This window comes from Geospiza fortis, unplaced genomic scaffold (assembly GCF_000277835.1).
Source record: "Geospiza fortis unplaced genomic scaffold, GeoFor_1.0 scaffold281, whole genome shotgun sequence".
Classification (NCBI taxonomy): domain Eukaryota; kingdom Metazoa; phylum Chordata; class Aves; order Passeriformes; family Thraupidae; genus Geospiza; species Geospiza fortis.
In genome coordinates, this window is record NW_005054340.1 from 5,266,450 (window position 1) to 5,285,509 (window position 19,060).

The 19,060-nt window shown below is 35.5% G+C and overlaps 1 protein-coding gene across 1 annotated transcript in view; it reads right to left on the reverse strand.

Annotated features, from left to right (window-relative positions):
- The window catches only part of CDH12 (cadherin 12), a 417,439-nt gene that overhangs the window by 202,967 nt on the left and 195,412 nt on the right, over positions 1-19,060 (reverse strand). The gene's annotated exons all lie outside the window — the stretch shown is intronic.

Below are 19,060 nucleotides of genomic sequence, written 5' to 3' on the forward strand. Positions count from 1 at the left end.
CAGAAGAAAGTTTGTTTAGATATCAGGAAAAAAAATTATTCATTGAAAGTGCCGTTGAGCACTGGAACAGGCTTTCCAGGAAAATGATGGAGTCACCATCACTGGAGGTGTTTAAAAGACATGTAAGTGTAGCACTGGTCCATGATTTAGTGGCAGTATAAGGTTTGTGGTTGGGCTTGATGATCTTAATAGTCTTTTCCAACCTAAATGATTCTATCATTTCTACTTGCATCATTTCTTGATGCCTACCAGATGATGGATATTATACTGCTTATTTTTACATTTTTGGAAAAAAGTCTCTTTAGTAGTGTCAAATCTACAGCTCTCACCATGACAGTTTCATGTTTTTTAAAGCCCAAAACGCAAATTAAATACAAAAAGAAACTCAGACAATATATTTCAGGCAAACTGAAATAAATTGTTAGTCTTTTAAAGAACATTTTTACTTAATATCTTGTCTACTTGAATATGTTTTATCCCTTGACATACATCTGTGTTTGGACACAATACCTTTGACAATCATAATTTGAATTTCCTTACACACATCAAATAAAAAAAATGAACTCTCATTTGAGGTACATATGCAAATGTTCCTTTTCTTACAAGCTCATGTATTTTGTCTTGCTTTGGAAAGGCAGGGATATGTTCTTGGCTAGCTCTTCTATGCAGCTACACTTCTATCCCAAAAAAATCTTCCAAATTCAGGAATTGGAAAAGTCGAACAGAAGATTGTGGAACACTTGGCCAACCTAAAATTTGGGTTGTATTTGAAGTTTGTCTCAGAGACCCATCTTAGACTCCAAATGCTCAACTCTATCTTTAGGCAAGGTGAGGAGTGTAGTCCATACTTTTCATGGCTGCACATCATCTCTGCAAATCTCTGTTGTCCTGCCTCTCCCATTTTGAGATACCTTTGACAGAAACTCCCCATTAAACTCTGGAAAGCTTTAAGTTCCTAAATTTTCAATTCCAAAAGGCAGCTGGAAGAAATTATATAGTGTTTTTCACACAGGAATAAACTTTTTCTTTCTAGTCTCTTCCAGAGGAAGTATTCCAAAACTATAAAGGCAATTGGTACTACATGTTTCAGAAAGACTGAGATCTAATTTTGTCTCAACTTTTTGCTTATGAGAACCTAGAATACTCCAATCAAAGTTTGGGATGCAGGTCTGATTTTCTGTCTGCTCCCTTGAGATTATGTAGGAAAACAATTAATGCATTTGCCTTAGCATAACACTTAACTGGTGAATAAAAGAAAAATGATGATTTTTTGATTTCCTTTGTATGCTTCTTGAAGAAGACATGGGACTGCAGTACATGCCTTGAGTAAAGTTAGAGGCATTAGGGGACCAGCTTGTATAACTGCATTGTTTTCCTTTCCAAATGTGAATTGGATCATCACCCCTTTCATAGGATAGGCTTCAGATTTTTGTGTTTTCACTTTTGGCAATGGCCTTGCAAAGTAAAGTGTGACATAAGGAGTGAATTCTGTTATCAGACTGCTCTTCAAATATACCTCTTTAAAGTACACAAAGATCATTGAAACTTCACTGCTATTGACTGACAGGCAGCTAGTGCCTGTCACTTCAAAGAGTTCGCTATTTTATATTCCTTAACAAATGGGGAACCACGGTGTCAACTTTAAATTTGAATTTTTTCAAGTTAAATGCACCAAGGAAATTCACATTTGCTTACTACTAAAACTGACAACTAAAAGATTACCAAATTCTTCTCATTTTCTCTCTCTTTCTTTTTTTTTTTTCTTTTCAACTCTGCTCTTGTGGTTAAGTGGGAATTATTTCCTGGCTACCTGCAAGACAAAGTTTAAGCTGTGAGCATGGAAGTGTCATACAGAGCAATTTCATGGAAAACCTTGCTCATCTATTTCCCACTCATTCTCATCAAGAAGAAAGAACTTCATTACTGACGAGAATTATCAGGATGACAGCAAGTTGCTGTCATATCAAAATAAGGGAACATTATGAGAATTCAAGTTTAGAGGGTCTAAAATTAAGAAAATGACTTAAAGTAGTATAAAGGGATATGGGTTTGTACTTTGATTACTTCGCTGTCTCTAATATGGTGACCACTAATTTTCTTTCTAGAATTTCATACAAAAATAGGGGATGAATAATGCTAGTTTATTTGTCAATTTTAATAATTTTGGAATTTGTTTCTTTTTCATTATGAAAGGGGGAACCATGAACTGCAATTACTATCTCATCTCTCTTAAGTGATACATTTGCAATTACTCCAACTCTGGTGTTGAGTTGAGTATGGTTAGTAGTCATTGAGTTGGTTGAATATGGTTAATAACTGAGACATGCTTTAGTTCTTCCTCGTCACTGCACTAGGCATTAGAGAACCAGAGTTAGAAGCACTGCCTTCACCTTATTCAGAAGAAGCATTCAGGTTCACATCACTGGGACTTAGTCCTAAATACACAGAAAAAAAAAATCCAGCTGATGATACAGTTCTTATGTTCAGTTTACAATTCAAACAGAATGCTTGTGAGCATGGGGAGGTTAGAAGTAGCAGTAGGAATTCTCTGGAATTTATTCTGAAGTTACTCTAAGCAAGTAGGTGGAGAAGCTAGAAACTGAAGAGATAATATAAATGATAAGGACTTTTATTAACAACAACACAGAAAAGGTTATGGCCAATGATCACCACAAGAATTATATAAATAATTTGATTTGCAGTATCAATAAACTATTTTTTCACATTAAATTGCAAAAAATTAATGTTTATAGGAATTGTGGAATAAACAGATTGATGTCCAGTATGTTATTTTTATACAAGTCCTTAAAAGGTTCAGAAAGGTCTCGTGCTGTAACTGCTTCACATATAATGAATTCAAATCAAGTTATTAAACTTAGAGCAGCTGTAGTTGTACAGAGAGGATGGAGAGTCTTGACTTAATGTATTAAAAGTTATAGGAGTATAAACAAAAATTATCAGTGTCCTTCATAGCATATTCAGATCTTGATTTTTATACAGGAAAGAATAGTGCCTGCTTCCACATGTCTTTTGGAATATAATGAGTCTCAAAGAGAATAAGCACTGCAATTTTCTTCCTCTGTAAAACTGGATTAATGCTATCTCATGTCTGACTTATTCCTGTCCTGAAGGAGTCTGAAGAAAAAAAAAAACTCAGCTCAGTAAAGCAATAGTACAGAGAATCTTTGCAGGGGCATGGCATACAAGACGACATACATTGTCTTCATCCTTGTCTAATGGGTAAATCATCACCTCACTTTGACTCTGTTTTCTGACCACTTTCTCTATTTTAATACAGATTACCTGAGAATTAAACAGATACTGAACTATTGTGCAGGACATTATAAAACCAGTTTCTTCTTAGTGATCGCACACTGTAGAAGTTGAAGTTCATTGACATAAAATAGTCAACACCAATTAAATAGAAGCACTTGTCTGCCATGGTCAGAATATTCTTTTTCTCCCTGTCTTTATCACCGTACACTTTCTGTACTAGTATGCTCATGTCTCAAGATTTTCAGCGGAAAAACTCAGCTGCAAAACAATACAAGAAAATTGTCATAAACAAAGAAAGTACACAGCCTCCTAATACGTTTAAGATCTTCATCCTAATACCTATCAGATCTTCATCCAGTATCGCTGAAATCAATATTACAAAAGTTTCACTGAATCAAAATCTGATATTTTTTTATGGTATAATTTAAAATTAAATAGCTACTCTAAAGTTAGTACACTTGATGAAACTTATTTAAGGAATCATCCCAGCATGTGTCACTGACCTCAGTGTGAACAGCTTTTAGTGATGCTTTTAAACAGCATGACTAGACACCCAAGCATATTACATTTTATAATTTCTTTCACTTACCTTACCATAACAATTCAATTTGAAGCAGCAGAAAATGCTGATGTGATTCTACCAGACAGATATTGACATTAGCTGTTCTTATGGAAACTTATAACATTATGGAATAACCTCACTGAAGTTACTTGATTTAGTTTGTATGTTTGACACGTGATACATTGATAGGAGTTTGTTGAAACTTCATGCTGCATGAGGTTTCAAGGTGCATTTTCAAACTTCAACTGCTAATGTAACCCAAATGGTCTTCAGAAAGAAAGCCTTACAAAAAATGACAATTTGAATATAATAGAATAAAATTATAAGAGAGGGATCCTTTGGCTTTGGCAGAAATTATTTAAAGAAATACCATCTTACTGAAATGATCCTGTCAGACTAAATGCTCTGTCTACTCTATTGTACCTCATTAGTTTTAGGTAAAATTCAGTATTTTATCACAAAGTAAAATCTAAGAGCTGACATCCATTGAATATAGGAGTTTGATTTTGAGACAAGCTCTAACTTGTCACAATTTTTACCCACAAATGTGGTATTTATGTAAAAGTATATGTCACAAAAAGTTGTGCTGGGTCAAGGGTTAGATAAAGTTATTCTACTATCATTTACATGAGACTGATGCTTTACCATTGTTTCAGCACGTAGAATGGAAGAGGCAAAGGAAGCATTATTTTCCTCTGTGCTTAAAGGAGCATGGAATATTCTATGATCACAGCACTTCCACTCTCTTTTAATTCCATGCAGTTGAGTTAAAAAGAGAGAGTATTTCCTTTACTTATAGACTAAAATATTTACTTTCAAAATCCTTCATAACATGCCCCTAGTAAAAATACTTAGTCTGACCATCTGATGTACAGTCACTGTTTGTCTTCATGGGGTGGCTGTGAACACTACTACTCAGGTGCTGTTTCCTTGCATTCAGGAATCCACTTTGACCCCAAAAGCACTAACCCAGCCAGGCTGCATTTCTTTTGGTACTGTCATGTAAGATGTGCTTCACAAAAAATAAGGAACATTGACCTTGAAAGGAAAGGGGCCGGCGGGGGGGTGGGAAATAATAAATCCCACAACCAAACCCATTCAACAGCTCAGACCAAGATCTAAGCTCTGTCAAAATGATTTCTTATTCCATTTCACTGAAGCAGTGCCATGCTTTATCACTTCTGAGTTCATGCCTTACAGCTGAGGCAGCCCACTCGAATTGGTAAGTTGTTTAGTTAAAGTACACACATGCTATTCACATTGTCAATATGATTTAAAAAGAAAGAACATTTTGCAGGTGAAATATAGCCACAAATGCAACAGGAAGCTGAAATCCAAAGCACTAGAGCACATGCAATTAATGGTTGTGTCTCACTATGCTCCTCCTTCCTATTTGCAGCAATACTATAGTAAGACACGTGGCACTTGTGACTCCCTGGTGGAGGTGGCAGCATTAGAGCTTCCAGAAGCTTCTGATGAAGTCTCACAACTACAAGCAAAATTGGTCAGCTGACCTGAGCTAAATGTAATGTAGTACTACTTTCTGTCTCATTACATCACTGCACACACAATTATACACAAATTTCAGTATAATGTGAAGAACTACTGAATTTGTTTTGTGACTATGCAGATGTTGAAACACCTAAATAAATTGTGAGCTTAAAAAAATGCTTTCCAACTCATCTAAGTGCTCAGTTTACAACCAATAAAGTTTACACTTCATTACATCTCATTTTTATACAAGCAGGTTGAGTTGCTTGGCTTTTGTGGTCCAGCCAGATTGCTGCTTTAATAGAATAGATCAAGCATTGCCATACAGGCATAGGTTTTTGTTTTTTTTTTTTTTAAGCAAAGGTCTCTGTATTAAAGCACAAACCATACCTTAAAAGATATTGGCTCAAACAGGAAGGAAATAAAAAACTTTCTCTCCTCACAATTTGCAAATGAAGAAACCTGGACCCAGAATTGTTGAAATGCCCTATAACTCAGTTTAATTTTATTTTAATGTAATTGAAAATTCTTGTGAAGGCAATCTTGAAAGTTGAGATTATTTTCTATTGCACTGCAGTAGAATAACAACCTCCATGCATTTCATGTAAATTAACAACATTATCAGACTACAATGAATCTAAACACTCCTCCATCTGTATTTTGTGATATGTGAATAAATAAAAACTTGAAAGTAATGCAAATGAAGTCACTGACAAAGGATCTATAACATTCAGAACTAGGTCATAAGTGAATGCATTAGTGTTCAATATAATTCCATCTTAGGTTTTAATGCTCACTTTCTTCTCTTGTTCTTGCTGCCAATTGATTATCTTTCAGTAAAGTTTACACGTTACCATTAAATGTTAATAATGCATAAATATTAAACATACCATTGTAAAGTTAGCAACACTATTAATATCCCTAGTCTCTGTAGGCAATACTAGAAATTACTAAGATCAGTATCAATAGTCAGAATCATAGAAATCCTGTCTTTCTGGAATTGATAGGAATAAACAAAGTACAAGGTACAATGGATATTTAACATTTTCCTACAAAACTGGTACCAGGAAAGAAAAGACAACAATTTTTAAACAAGATATTCCTCTTAATGCTTCACTTTTTTCTATTCTTTTATCTATATCTAATACTTGTAAAATGCTGGAAAACCTTCAGGTAATGCATATTCTGAACAGCTTAACAATATTTTGTTCTCTAGATTGTTCAAGGAAAAAAAGAAAAAAAACTAATAAAACACCACTGCAGCACTGTCAGGCAAAAATATCACTGTCAGATTGCAGATCCCTGTCAGGCAGGGCATGTTTAAAAGCAGATAAAGACTTAAATATGCATAGTTGCTCTAGATTTCAGTCCCACTAGGTGACAACAACTAGCTAAAGTATACATGTGTGATAAGATTTACATGCTCCCAAGGGTGCTAAATCATTGTGTTGGCTCAAATTTACTTTTTAAGAGCTTTGTTGACTTCACAGCTGGCGAGTTGACGCTTTCTATCGCTCCACCACTTGGCAACAGATGCCTCTTACTTATGCACAGATGCTGAGTATCCACCCAACCCTAACATTAGCCTTGTGTTTTGAACTAATTGGGCCAACACAGTTGTAATTAAGATTTGAATAATTAGAAAACTAACATGATTACTTTCACAATTAATCCTTCTATTGTACCACTACATTCTCTTTTGGACTATTCTACAAAACTCTTATTTCTCTGGGTCCTGTAAATCCATCAGCCTTCTAAACAGTGGAATAAAATCCCACTTTGCCAATAATACTAAAGACATTTTAAAGGGCTGGTTTCACCCTGACTTAAAAGAATTATGATATGCAATTAGACTGTTCTTTTTTCTTTCATTGCATTTACCCATTATATGGGTAAATAAATATATTATAAAGATATATATGTACATATATCTATTATTACCCTTTATAACAGCCACACAGGAAGAGAAACCATACACAAGAATGAACAAAGCTTTTTAAGAACAGCATGTGAACACACTTGGCTAGAGTGTAATATAGAAGCTCTTTAAGATGAGCTGATCTGACATATCCTCTTTTATTCCTTTGACTTGGTGTCTGTTCTAAAGTGGGTGCTGAGGGGTAACTGTCAAGCACAGGAACAGGAAAGGAAAGGAGGAGTCTTTTAAGTAGGAAGCCTGCCTGTCCTGGGACAATGGCAACAGTAGTACTTGGAAAGAATGGTGGATCATGTGATTTTAGAGAGAAGAAATAACAGGAAATAAACAATTAAAAATTAAAAACCATTATGTAACGTCTAATCAGAGCCTGAGGGGCATACAAAGTGTGTAAAGACTGGATGAATATGCCAACATCCCATTGCACTAACTTTAAACACTGCTCTGACAGTAATATACAAAACCAAGATGCTCATACATGTGCATGCTCACAGAAATGCCACTTCCTTTTCTCAAACACATTTACTGACATATACACATAATAGGAACTCTCTTGCTCTTGATGGTAAAAACCAACACTGGTTAAATTTTCATTCTTTGGCATTAGGAAGACTGAGAGCAATAGAGAAGAAACATTACAGCTGCATGGGAATATTAATAAAAATCATCATTTATAAGTACATATTAACTGCTGTTTAATCAAGGGCATCCAGTTACGGGGAGGAGGGGGAATTTGTTAGAGACAGACTCTCTTGAACTAATGATTTATGTTTGCTGGTCTCCTTCAGGTGTTTAGGAGATATTATTTGCACAGATATCTGAACTTGCTTTAAAGTGCATTCCAAAAACATATTCATCAGGAAAATTAAAGAAACAAGAAAAAGGAAGGAGAAGTAGTTCACAAACTGTTTCAAAGGACCCTAAGTGTTAAATGGCAGCAGCCAGTAGCAGCTTAGCCTCCCCTAAACCATCAGCAGTTCAGTTCCCCTGAGGCAGGAGAATGAGCAAAGGCTGTAATTACTGTCTACCACTGTTGAAAATAAATATACTGCTTCCATATTCAAGAAGATATATAGCCTCAATCCCTCTTCCCCCACCAATCCTTAATGCAAACTGAGAATGCTCCTATTTATGCCTATGATAATCCCTGGAATTAGTATCTGACATTATGGAAATTTGTGATCACAAGCCAATCTTTCGTAAAAATATGAGTTAGGTCCTGAGACAGTGACTCATTACTTCCTTAGGAACAGGAAAGGGAAAATGATGTTAAGGACCTGTGGAGGGAAACATGACTCCCAGAAAGCAGTGGTTAGTATATTAACCCACTAACCATGGTTTGCTGGGTTGGGATAAATGAAAAAAGGAAACAGTCTCTTGACTTTTATGTTGGGCAGATGGACAACTCTCCAAAAGCTGGAAACAGATCTCTTTGTTGGCAACGTGTGTGGGGAAAATGAGACAAACTAAGTTTGTCTATTTTATTTTAATCTTTTTTTAATTTTTTTTTGGTTTTTTTTAAGGCAAAGAGTTTTGGCAGAGAATAACAATAATTTCAGTACTGTATCAAGTCTAGTTGAGCCAGAGTTCATTTTCCCACAGCAGCCATCACAGTGCTGTTCTCTTCATTGGTAGCTGGAAAGGTGTTGATAACACACCAGGGCTTTGGGTACTGCTGTCTCTCAGCATTTCCCACATCAAGGGGCTGGGGGTGGACAAGACCCTGGGATGGCAAACAACCAGGCCAGCTGACACAAAATAACCAAAGGGATATTCCATACCATATGACATCTGCTCAGATATGAAAGCTAAAGAAAGGAGGAGGAAGGGAGGACATTTTTAATTTAAAATATTTTCTTTCCAGAGCAACCGCTACATTGAAAGAGGCCTGAACATCACTTGCTGATGGGAAGTAGAGAAAAAAGTTTTTCTTTTGTTGTGCATATGCGAACTTTCACTTTTGCTTTAGCAAACTGCCTTATCTCAACCCACAAGTTGTTTTTTATCTTATTTTCTCTTCACTTTCCAGCTGGGGAGTAATAGTGCGATTTGGAGGACACTTGGAATCCAGCCAAGGTCAACCTGCCAAAAGTACTTATAAACTTCAATTTGTCCAAGACAAAAAGCTCAGCAGCTCTTGATGGCATCACATAAGTAATCACATTCTCACGTAATCTCAGTCAGAGGTGCTGCACTGTGCCACACTTGGCACGTTGGTTTAATGACTGAAGCAGGATCTTGTCTATTACTCAACATCCTAGCCACTGAATGACACTTCAATCCCAGACATCAGAGTACAGCAGAAATCATGACTTAATTGTTCTAAGACTCTGTTTAGACATTCCATGAAACTTCAAAACTCTCATGAGTGCTGATCAAACCTACCCACTCAGTTAGATTTTCTAATTCTATCAATCATATCCAGTGTGCTTCACAGCCATAGCCTGATCCAGCTCCTGATGAAATAATAGGTTAAATTCATTTTCCATCCATGTTGACCCTTCTGAATTTTGCCTGCTCTGTAAACCAGAGCTTACCAAATACTTCTGTAGGTTTTTTATTTATGTGGCAATGTATTGAGCAGACTCTAAAATTTCTTTTACTTGTGGGGTTGGTAAACATGATAGATAAGCTTTTTAATGAAATTAAAACTAGGTTATAGTACTTGAGCAGTGCTCCTTTCACAATACCTTTCATAAAACATAGTTTGATGCCTCAAAGAGGAATGAATAAGATTATCCAATTACAAAATCCTCGCAAATGATTATCAAATAACAGTTGGTTTCACAGAGAGCTTCAGAATTTTTACAATTTTAGAATATCAAATTCCAACATACATGGGATTATACTCTCATAAAGAATTATAAAGTGGTATTTCAAATGATTACTTAGAATTAGTTTTCATTTCTGGGGCTGTGTTTTGCTTCAGTAATAGAGCAATAGAATTTTGCATAATAAAGAAAATACACATTATGTATTTCATTTGTATTCCTAATTATTTTCAGAATAAAAAATAAATATTTAAAAACATTTTGAAAGTCATTAAAGAGAAAAAAACATTTAATATTAGAAAAACCTCAATGTCTTATTAGGGATTTGCAAATAAACTAAAAAATAGAACAATAATTTTGATTACTGATACTTTTTTTTTACAGGAAGTGTTTCTCTATTTACTTGTATTACATTTTGCCTTGCATCCTACTCAGAACATTCATCTTGGTGTTATGGTGCTCTTTGCCTTTTCAGATGTTTGCCTTCAGGGGTATTGATGCTAAAAAAGAGCATCTATTTCATAGATCTGCATTAAAAATCACTTCTTTTTCCTGACAAGCTATTTAAAACATCACATTTATGCCTTATGAAGTGCACTTAAAAAAAAATATATCCACATACCCTATGAAAACAAAACCCATTTGACACAAGTTTTGTTCCTTTGCAAGAAAGAAAATTTTCTAGGTGATTAGCACTAAAGAGGTATGAAGGCAACACATTTTCCAAAACAAATACTGTTGTTTATTTTTATTGGGGAGGGGGACATATCCTATCACAGACTTCAGAAGAAAGACTCCTAAAATGGCTAGTTTAACTGCGGTAATCAGTAATATCAGATCTTTTTCTTCAGAATTAAAATCTGAAAACAAGATGAGCAGGTAAGCCACACAACACACATAGATCTAACCTCTAGAACCTGTATCTTCAAAAATTTTAGATGGCACAAGACCTCTACTCTTAATCATTTTTGCATAAGACATACAGACACAAAGAGGCAGAGTCAAAAATGATCCCAAACATCCCGTTTGAAATGATAAGAAATTATTTCTCTGCCATGATATTTGTCCAAAGAGAACCTAAAGAACAGCTGGTAGAAAAAGAAATGTCTGATACACCTAAACACTGCATTCAAATCATTTTAGGTAGATCCACTTGTGTTTTGGCTGGTAGAACCTGCGCTATTAGAAACAACTGAGGCAGGGTGCATGGCAACCAGCTCCAGCTGCTCTTAATCAAATAAGTGAGATTATATCAAGTTATATTTATTAAATTAGTTAAAATCATCATCTGTCACTAGGTACATGAACATGAACTGCATTCATGCCTTGACTGGACAGAAGACACATTTAGAAATAGTTGTGAGACCTTCCACTCAAGACAAAATTTAAATAGCACCTTGCTATTTTTACCTGAATTAGCATCCCTAGGCGTGTACCACAATAAGGATTGTATGGCCACTAGGTAATGAGAAGGGAATGATAATTCTGGTTGTTCAGCAACCCCCTTCCAGCCTTGCACAGAACTGTAACATCAACATTTAGAAACACAGTAAGTGTGTGAGTTTTCTATTCAAAGTATTCATGCTCTTTGATCACAAATAGGGCAAAAAATGTCATACAATTATTACAGAAAAAGTGAGTTGATTAAAAAAGAGTGACCTTTAGAAAACATTTGCAAAAAATTCCCACTGTTTGTTGAAAGACAGGCTCCAGGCAGTTCCAGGAAAAATAAAAAAAAAGTTAAACCAAATAAACAAACAAACCCACCCAGTTTAAATAACAGGCTTAGAGAAAAATATTTCTACCAGACCAAAAATACCCAAACCAAATTAAATAAACAAAAAAAAATTGGCTACTTTGTAATATTTTCTGGGGGGTTTTTTGGGATTCTATTTCTCTGGTGGGTTTTTCATTTATTTGTTTTGTTGTGTTGGGGTTTGTTTTATTAGTTCCTTTGGGGGGTACTTTTTGGTAGTTTTTTTCTTTGAGTTTTTGTTTGTTTGTTGTTGTTCTTCTCTTGTTTGTTTTTTTTTTTTTTTTTTTTAACTCTTTAACTATTAAAATCATCCAATCGCTTTCTCTGTTGACTCCGCTCCATCCTGCCATACATAGTATCTTGTCTACCTAGCCTAGGATTACTCCCATCCTTGGCTGCTGGAAAACAAATATGTCCTTGACAGATAAATTTTGGCACTCAGGGTGAGAAAGAATGACAGGTAATTGCTATGTGCTGCGTCTGATGGGTAATGCAGAGTGGGATTGAAGTCCATTGATGCACCTGAAAGAGTTGCTTACACATTCTGCACATTAACAAAGGACATTTACAAATAATAATAAAAAGAGGACGATAGGGATGAGATGAGGAGACACGAGGACAAATGCAGAAGAAAGTGATAGTGTCTGAAGCTTTTATTAGATTTATATGCAGTGAGGATCAAAAAAATGGGATAGCAATTTTTACACTGAATCACAAAAACATCAGAGTCAAGTGATGCTCTTTAAAAAGCATTTTAATTATCAAATTAGCACTCAAATTATTTTGAGTGTTTTCCTTATCAGCACTTACGTTTTCAACACCACCTCTCACACTCTGTATTTATTCTGACTCATGTACTCATTCAAGTAGAAGCCATGTATATCACGTTTATTCGCTTTATTTTTTGACACATTCTCCTTCAAGTAGCAGTTCAGAGGAGGAAGGGCTAAATTGCAAAAAATTCTGGTTTACAGAAAATCTGAGTGTCACTATGTAGGAGGTCAGATTTAAAAATAAAAAACAAATCAAAAACCAACAGGCTATTTCATTATGAAAATATGAAACACAGCTCTACAGAGAGGTCTGCTCATCAGTCAGGACCTTTATTGAAAGGCATAGAGCTACTTTTTTCCTTCTCTTAACAGTGTAAATCAGGACTTCTATAACATCTGTTTGGAGTTACAGTGAGATAGATATACACTGGATGTGTTAACTTATGTCCAAAATTATTACTACTTAGAGTAATAGTAGGAATAAAGGAATAAAAAGTGCTCCTTGTGACAGTAAATGAAATTTTGTAAGAGATATAGTTACATATTTAAAATTATGGCAAACAAGTACCATGAATACTATTAATATTTTAGAGAGAATTGAAAAGACACTTAACAAGCAAACATACAAGGCTCCTAAGTGGAAAGATGATGGCTTTTAATTTTGTTATATAATTATTACTCCAGTTTAATGAATGAAATATTATTTGAACTAGAAGGGTTTTTATAGAAAGCTTGTTGCAAAAATTTGAATGAACTCAGATTTGGCAGAATGGCTTAATCATCAAATACTTTCTAGCAGAAGTATTGTGTAAAATTCTGCTCCGACTGTTCAAGACAATGAAAATCTAGTAAAGAAATACTAGTTTCTAACTTTTCTTCATGCTATAGGTATTCTTAGAAATCTGTAATTAAATTTTCAATTTAACAATATTGTTTTTATTTTCAGCATTTTCTTAAAAAGGAAAAATGAACAATGGAATGGAGTATTTTTTTTTTTTTTTAGATTATGCATTAACCTTAGTATAAAGCAGATATATGAAAGTCTGTAACACACACACAGAGCCAGCATGCCTGAGGATAGAATGCCAAGGAGGTTCTTAAAAAATGTACTTTGTTATCTTCATACTTGGCTTTTAAGAGAGCTGCTTAAACTATCACCTCTGCTCCACATACAGAAATGCAGCAGAATAACTAACTAACTAACTGGATAAATAGTCCAAGGGGACTGCGGAACAAACAAGGAAAAGGGAAAGGAAGTCAGAATCTAGGTCTCCACTTCAAGCCAAGTCCTGTAGGTAGTATTTGAACTCCATAAACAAACCAAAATTTTTGTGAAATTAATAAATGGCCACAGACAAGTGTTTGGCAAATGTGTGGCTGCATTTACAATTACACTTAGCACCTGCTGGCAGCCTTCAGAGAACAGCAGCCAGGAGCCTACCTAATGCTTATAGACTCCAGGTCAAATAACCTAGTTCAAAAAGCTGGATGATGGGATCAATGCAAGAGTATATTGTTGATCAAGAAATGTCAAAAGTCATGTATGTTTTCTGAAAAAGGAATGGGTTTGCTTACCTATTTACCTTTAGTGGAAAAAAAAATGTTTCAAGCGTTTTACTAATCAAGTCAGTCACAATGGCATTTTGTAAGCGTATTTGGTGTGCTGGACAAAGTATTAATGCAGTCAGTGAGTAAATGCATGCATGAAAAGAATAATAAATCTGACCCAAATGTGGAAACAAAAACTATTTATCCAAGTCATTTAACTGAGTATTTATCATCAGTTTTGGAGACTGCTCCAAATATACTGTACTCTGAAAGTTGAGAGAGCACATAATTCTGGTACCTAAATACACAACTTTTAAACTTATATGGTAGACAGAATTTTGCTTCAACAATTTCTTATTTTTAATCTCAGACATCTTATGAACTTTCTTATGAATATCTCCATAAAGGTTTGCATCTGAGCTGTGGTTCCAGGTGTGGGCCATCCAGTACAACAGTACAGAGACAGACTTCAGCACCCACGGACCCCAAATCCCACTCTGCTGCAACACAGGACAGTAAACAAAGCTTACATCATACACATCCCAACCAACGCAGTCATTGCCTTGAAAAATATTGACAGCTGAGACATCTGCAGCAGAAAGATGGTACTCCAGCCCAGGACTGTCTGGTGTATGTCAGCAAATCTGATCTTTACAGGAAGACTCTCACCCTCAAACCTGAAGTGATACAGTTGACAGAAACTGAACCACAGCTGCTACTAAAGTAATCTGACCAAGTCTCGTGATGTGAACTCTTTTAGTTCCCATCTGGTGGTGAGAAGAGAATCTTTAAACATTCCATTGCAATATTAGCATTGTAAAACCTGACCTCTGCTAAATACAAATTCCAGTAATCAGTATGGGGAGGTAGGTTTGTATTTCATTTCGATGTAGAATTTTTCTACCTGGAAATATTTTTCCCCACTCAAACCACCAGGCTTGAAGGTTCAACAAGAAGCTTTGTCCCTCTCAAAGGAGGGACAATCCTCAAAACTTTGCTACAAAATAATTACCTGAACAAATATTCCTTGACACATCTCAGTAAATTACACCTCTACAAAACAACTGGGCCTTTGTGAAAGGTTCTGTTAATACAAAAGAAGATAGTGCTTGAAAGTCATTCTTTAACATGCTATGTTATCTTACCTATGACAAGCCACAATAAAAAGAGAAGCCAGGAAAAAATAGTAGCAAAGACTAGATTAGCCTCTATATTAACTTATTAGGAGATGCAGCTTTCACAGTGGCTTGAAAATAGCAACCACTGAAAATATGCTACAAGGTTACTAATTTAAAAGCATAATATGTACATTGTAATCTCTGCTTATTTTTAACTAAAATGTATGCTTTTGCAAAAGCAATGTCATCCTGAGGCAGATGACTTAAACTTTGCATTGTTTTTATGAGCCAGTGAAGAGCAGGAGATTTCTGCAGTCTAGACACACACATAGTCTCCAAAGCTGGATGCAGAACCACATCTTACTGCTCTAGCTACTTACTGCACAGTGAGATACAGCCTCTGACACAAAGATTGTACAATCAAACACAATTAAAAACTAGAGAAAAGAGGGATGAAGAGATAGTAGAATTGTTGGAGCACACACATGCCATTCTTGTGAGCACTGAAGTGTCTTCAGTGGAGTTTTCGTTTCAATTAAAAATGAAAAATTTACACAGATGGCCCAAATGTAAAAAGTGATGTCCCTGCAGCATCAAAGAAAGGAGAAGAATCATGGTAGGTGAAGAGAAAGAAAGAATGAGGGAATGCTAAGAGGAAAAGAATAAAGGAAAACATATATCATTAGGAAGAAAATGAGACCTTATAAAGAGGAAGATGTTACCCTGAGGTGCAAGAACAAGTGTCCAGGAAATAGATTATGAAAACAACAATGACAGAGAGATAACAAGAGTCTGGTGGGACAAATTGGTCTTGCTAGGAAAGCTGATGTTAGTTTCATAACCCATGTAAATATCACAGGGTTAAAAAGTCTCCTTTTCAGGCAAAGCAATTGTCCCATATATCTTCAAGAAGGGAAACTGTGGAAACTCATTAACCCCTGAAGTTTGTTGTAACTCACTGTCACCCCATTCTCTTGAAATTATATATAATTTAGGATAATATATATCTTTTTCATTATCTGGATTATGAGCTATAGTCATTAAAAGCTGTTTCCTCTTTCACATGTCACTATCCCTGTTTTAGCAGGACTGTTCCTCACTGGTTTGTGGTTGGTTTATGTCAGTTTTCATAGAACTCCCTTTTCTTTACCCATTTCCAAGCCTCATTTTAATGAATCTCCCTAAAAAGCTCATAAAACATTAAAGCATTAGTATCAAACACTAATTTTCAATGGAGTTGGGCTAGATAGTAATCGTACTCTGCTGCCAGTAATAAGGAGACGTAGCTTGAGGCAAAAAAAATTAACACTAACCTCATTCAAAGAACTTGAAATATTTGAATAAAGTTGAACTCTGCATATAGATATATATTTAACAGTATTTGATACAGCCTTAGAGTAAAAAAACCAACTTCAAGAGAGGGAACTAGGCTATACTGCCTTCCTGTGTAATCTGTCTGCCTGTGTTTAACAAGTCTGAAAAGCTTCAGTAAGTCAGATGCCTCAATTTATTTGCTTAATGAGAGGAATATTATTTCTCCATATTGCTGAGGTCACTTTTAGGATCATTACTATGTATGGAAGAGGCTCACAACCCACGAACAGAAAAGATCAGGAAGCAATTATAGAATTATTGTTGGGTTTTATCAAAACATGAGAAAAGCAAGCATTTCCCTGTGTTTGGTAAACTGTCATGTCCTAAAACTTCTGAGGCTGGCACACTGGAAAGTAAGCACTTCACTTACAAGCAGATAGAACATGTGATCTTGTAAAATAATAATAGAGATCTATTTGTAAGACTTGTTTAGAAAGGCACAGACATATTGCCATGAAAGTGTGATTTATTTATTTTTTACTTACAGCAACACCTTTGTGAAACAAAAGGAGAACAAAGCCATCATGTCAAACAATGTTTGCAGTCAGACCTTGTAAAAGACTGGAAAGGAACTTCCTGCTATTTGTATGTAACTTCGATGTCTCCAGCTGCAACTGGTTTACGCTTGATTTTTTTTCCTTGCAGTGCATTAAGTTATTGTATTTTGATTTTTTAATAATGAAACCCCTGATGTATATGAATGAATACTATGCTGAAAAAACATTGATTAGTTGTGAAAGAAAAAAAGTAAAGACATATATAGTGCATTCATATATGTGCATTGAAATACTTGTACCCTGGTCAAGACTTGCATCTCTGGGTGGAGGAAGCACTCAGGCATTTAGTAAATGTCATATAACCATAACATGAAAAATGAAGTGAGCCATATGCTACACCAAAATGAGGATCAGTGCATGTAACTACTTCCAAAATCAGCTTCCTTTCCTTGACAACAGTATTATTAAAAATTCTACTTTCCAAAATAATTTTCAAGGAGAATATAGAGATAGACAGTTAAAACTGTCAGTACTCTTCGAAAATCTCCCTGAAACCTCGGGTCATTTCTTGGTATTTTTCACTGAAAAGGTTAATGGAGTAAGTAATCTGCAGGTAACCAACATCTGCTGCAATTGTTTCTTTTTTTTTTGGGGGGGTTTTTTTTTTGTTTTCCTTTTCTTTTGGGAGCAAGGAGCGGGGGGGCAGAGAGGCAGGTGGTGATGTGGAGAGGAGGAGTGGAGCAGGGCACAGGTTTGAGAAGTATATGTCCATATCAATTAGCTGAGATTTTAATGCAGGATATAGTGCTATGAATTGTATTGCCAACAATAAACAATAATCAACAATAAAGATATTTAATGACAATAAACAGCATTGGCTGAAAACAACCAGTGCAATAAATTCACACTTTTGTAAACTGCCTAGAAGTTATACATCTGTCAAAGCAATGAAAATTTGAAATCACTTAACTTTCCCTTAATGCTTTCTTTCTATTACGATCGAGTTCTAAACAAAATGTGTTAACTTTTAAGGGCAACAGAGAGAACGGACATTTTCAATACAACAGATCTTAATTTCATCCGTTACAGTATTAAAAAGTTTGGCCTCTTTACATGCTCCTTAATTACATCCCCTGATAGCACAGGTATCAAGCATGGACATGACTGAGACTACCCAAGTCAGTTCACTTTAGAAATTTCAGGGTAGATAGACCATAGGTACAAAGCTAGCTAACTCCAGGCTGTGTAAAAATCTCTGACATTTCGCTATTACTCATTTAATCTTTCAAGACAGCCTCCCTCATCTACTGTCTTATTTCCTTACAGATAAAGATCTTCAAGCATCAGTCTACTTCTTTTGATATGTCTCACTTTCTATCAGCCCATGAAAAAATGCATCCTCTCTCTCCTCAGTCAAACACTGTTCTCACCCACAGCAACCAACTTAATTTTCTGGCCACTTGCATGGAAACAACCCCCCTACTCCCTCTTGCCCCCCCACACAGAGGAGAAATGCTAACCCTACAAAAGCAACTATCCAAATCGTACCAGCCTCCAAGCATAACATTCTTTCCACATGCCAGCCACAGTCTTCAGTCTGACGGCAGCCTGGAAAGCTACATGCATATTCTTGACTCACATTTCAAGAATCCTTTACTGTCTCATCTACATGCCATGGGACTTTAAAGCCCTGCATCTACGAGTTCCTGCTGGTGAGGGAATGATGCTCCTTATTCAGGATTATGTTTTACCATAACGTACTTTTGCTTTCCAGCTGCTGTGCTTCCTCAAATACATACACAAGGAGGGAAAGTGCACTTGCCTTTCCTCCTCCTGCCTTCTCGCACTCCTGCATGCTTCTAACAATTTTTTTTTCTTCTTCTTTGTTTGGTTTTTTTTTTTTTTTTTTTTTTTTTTTTTTTTTTTTTTTTTTTTTTTTTTTTTTTTTTTTTTTTTTT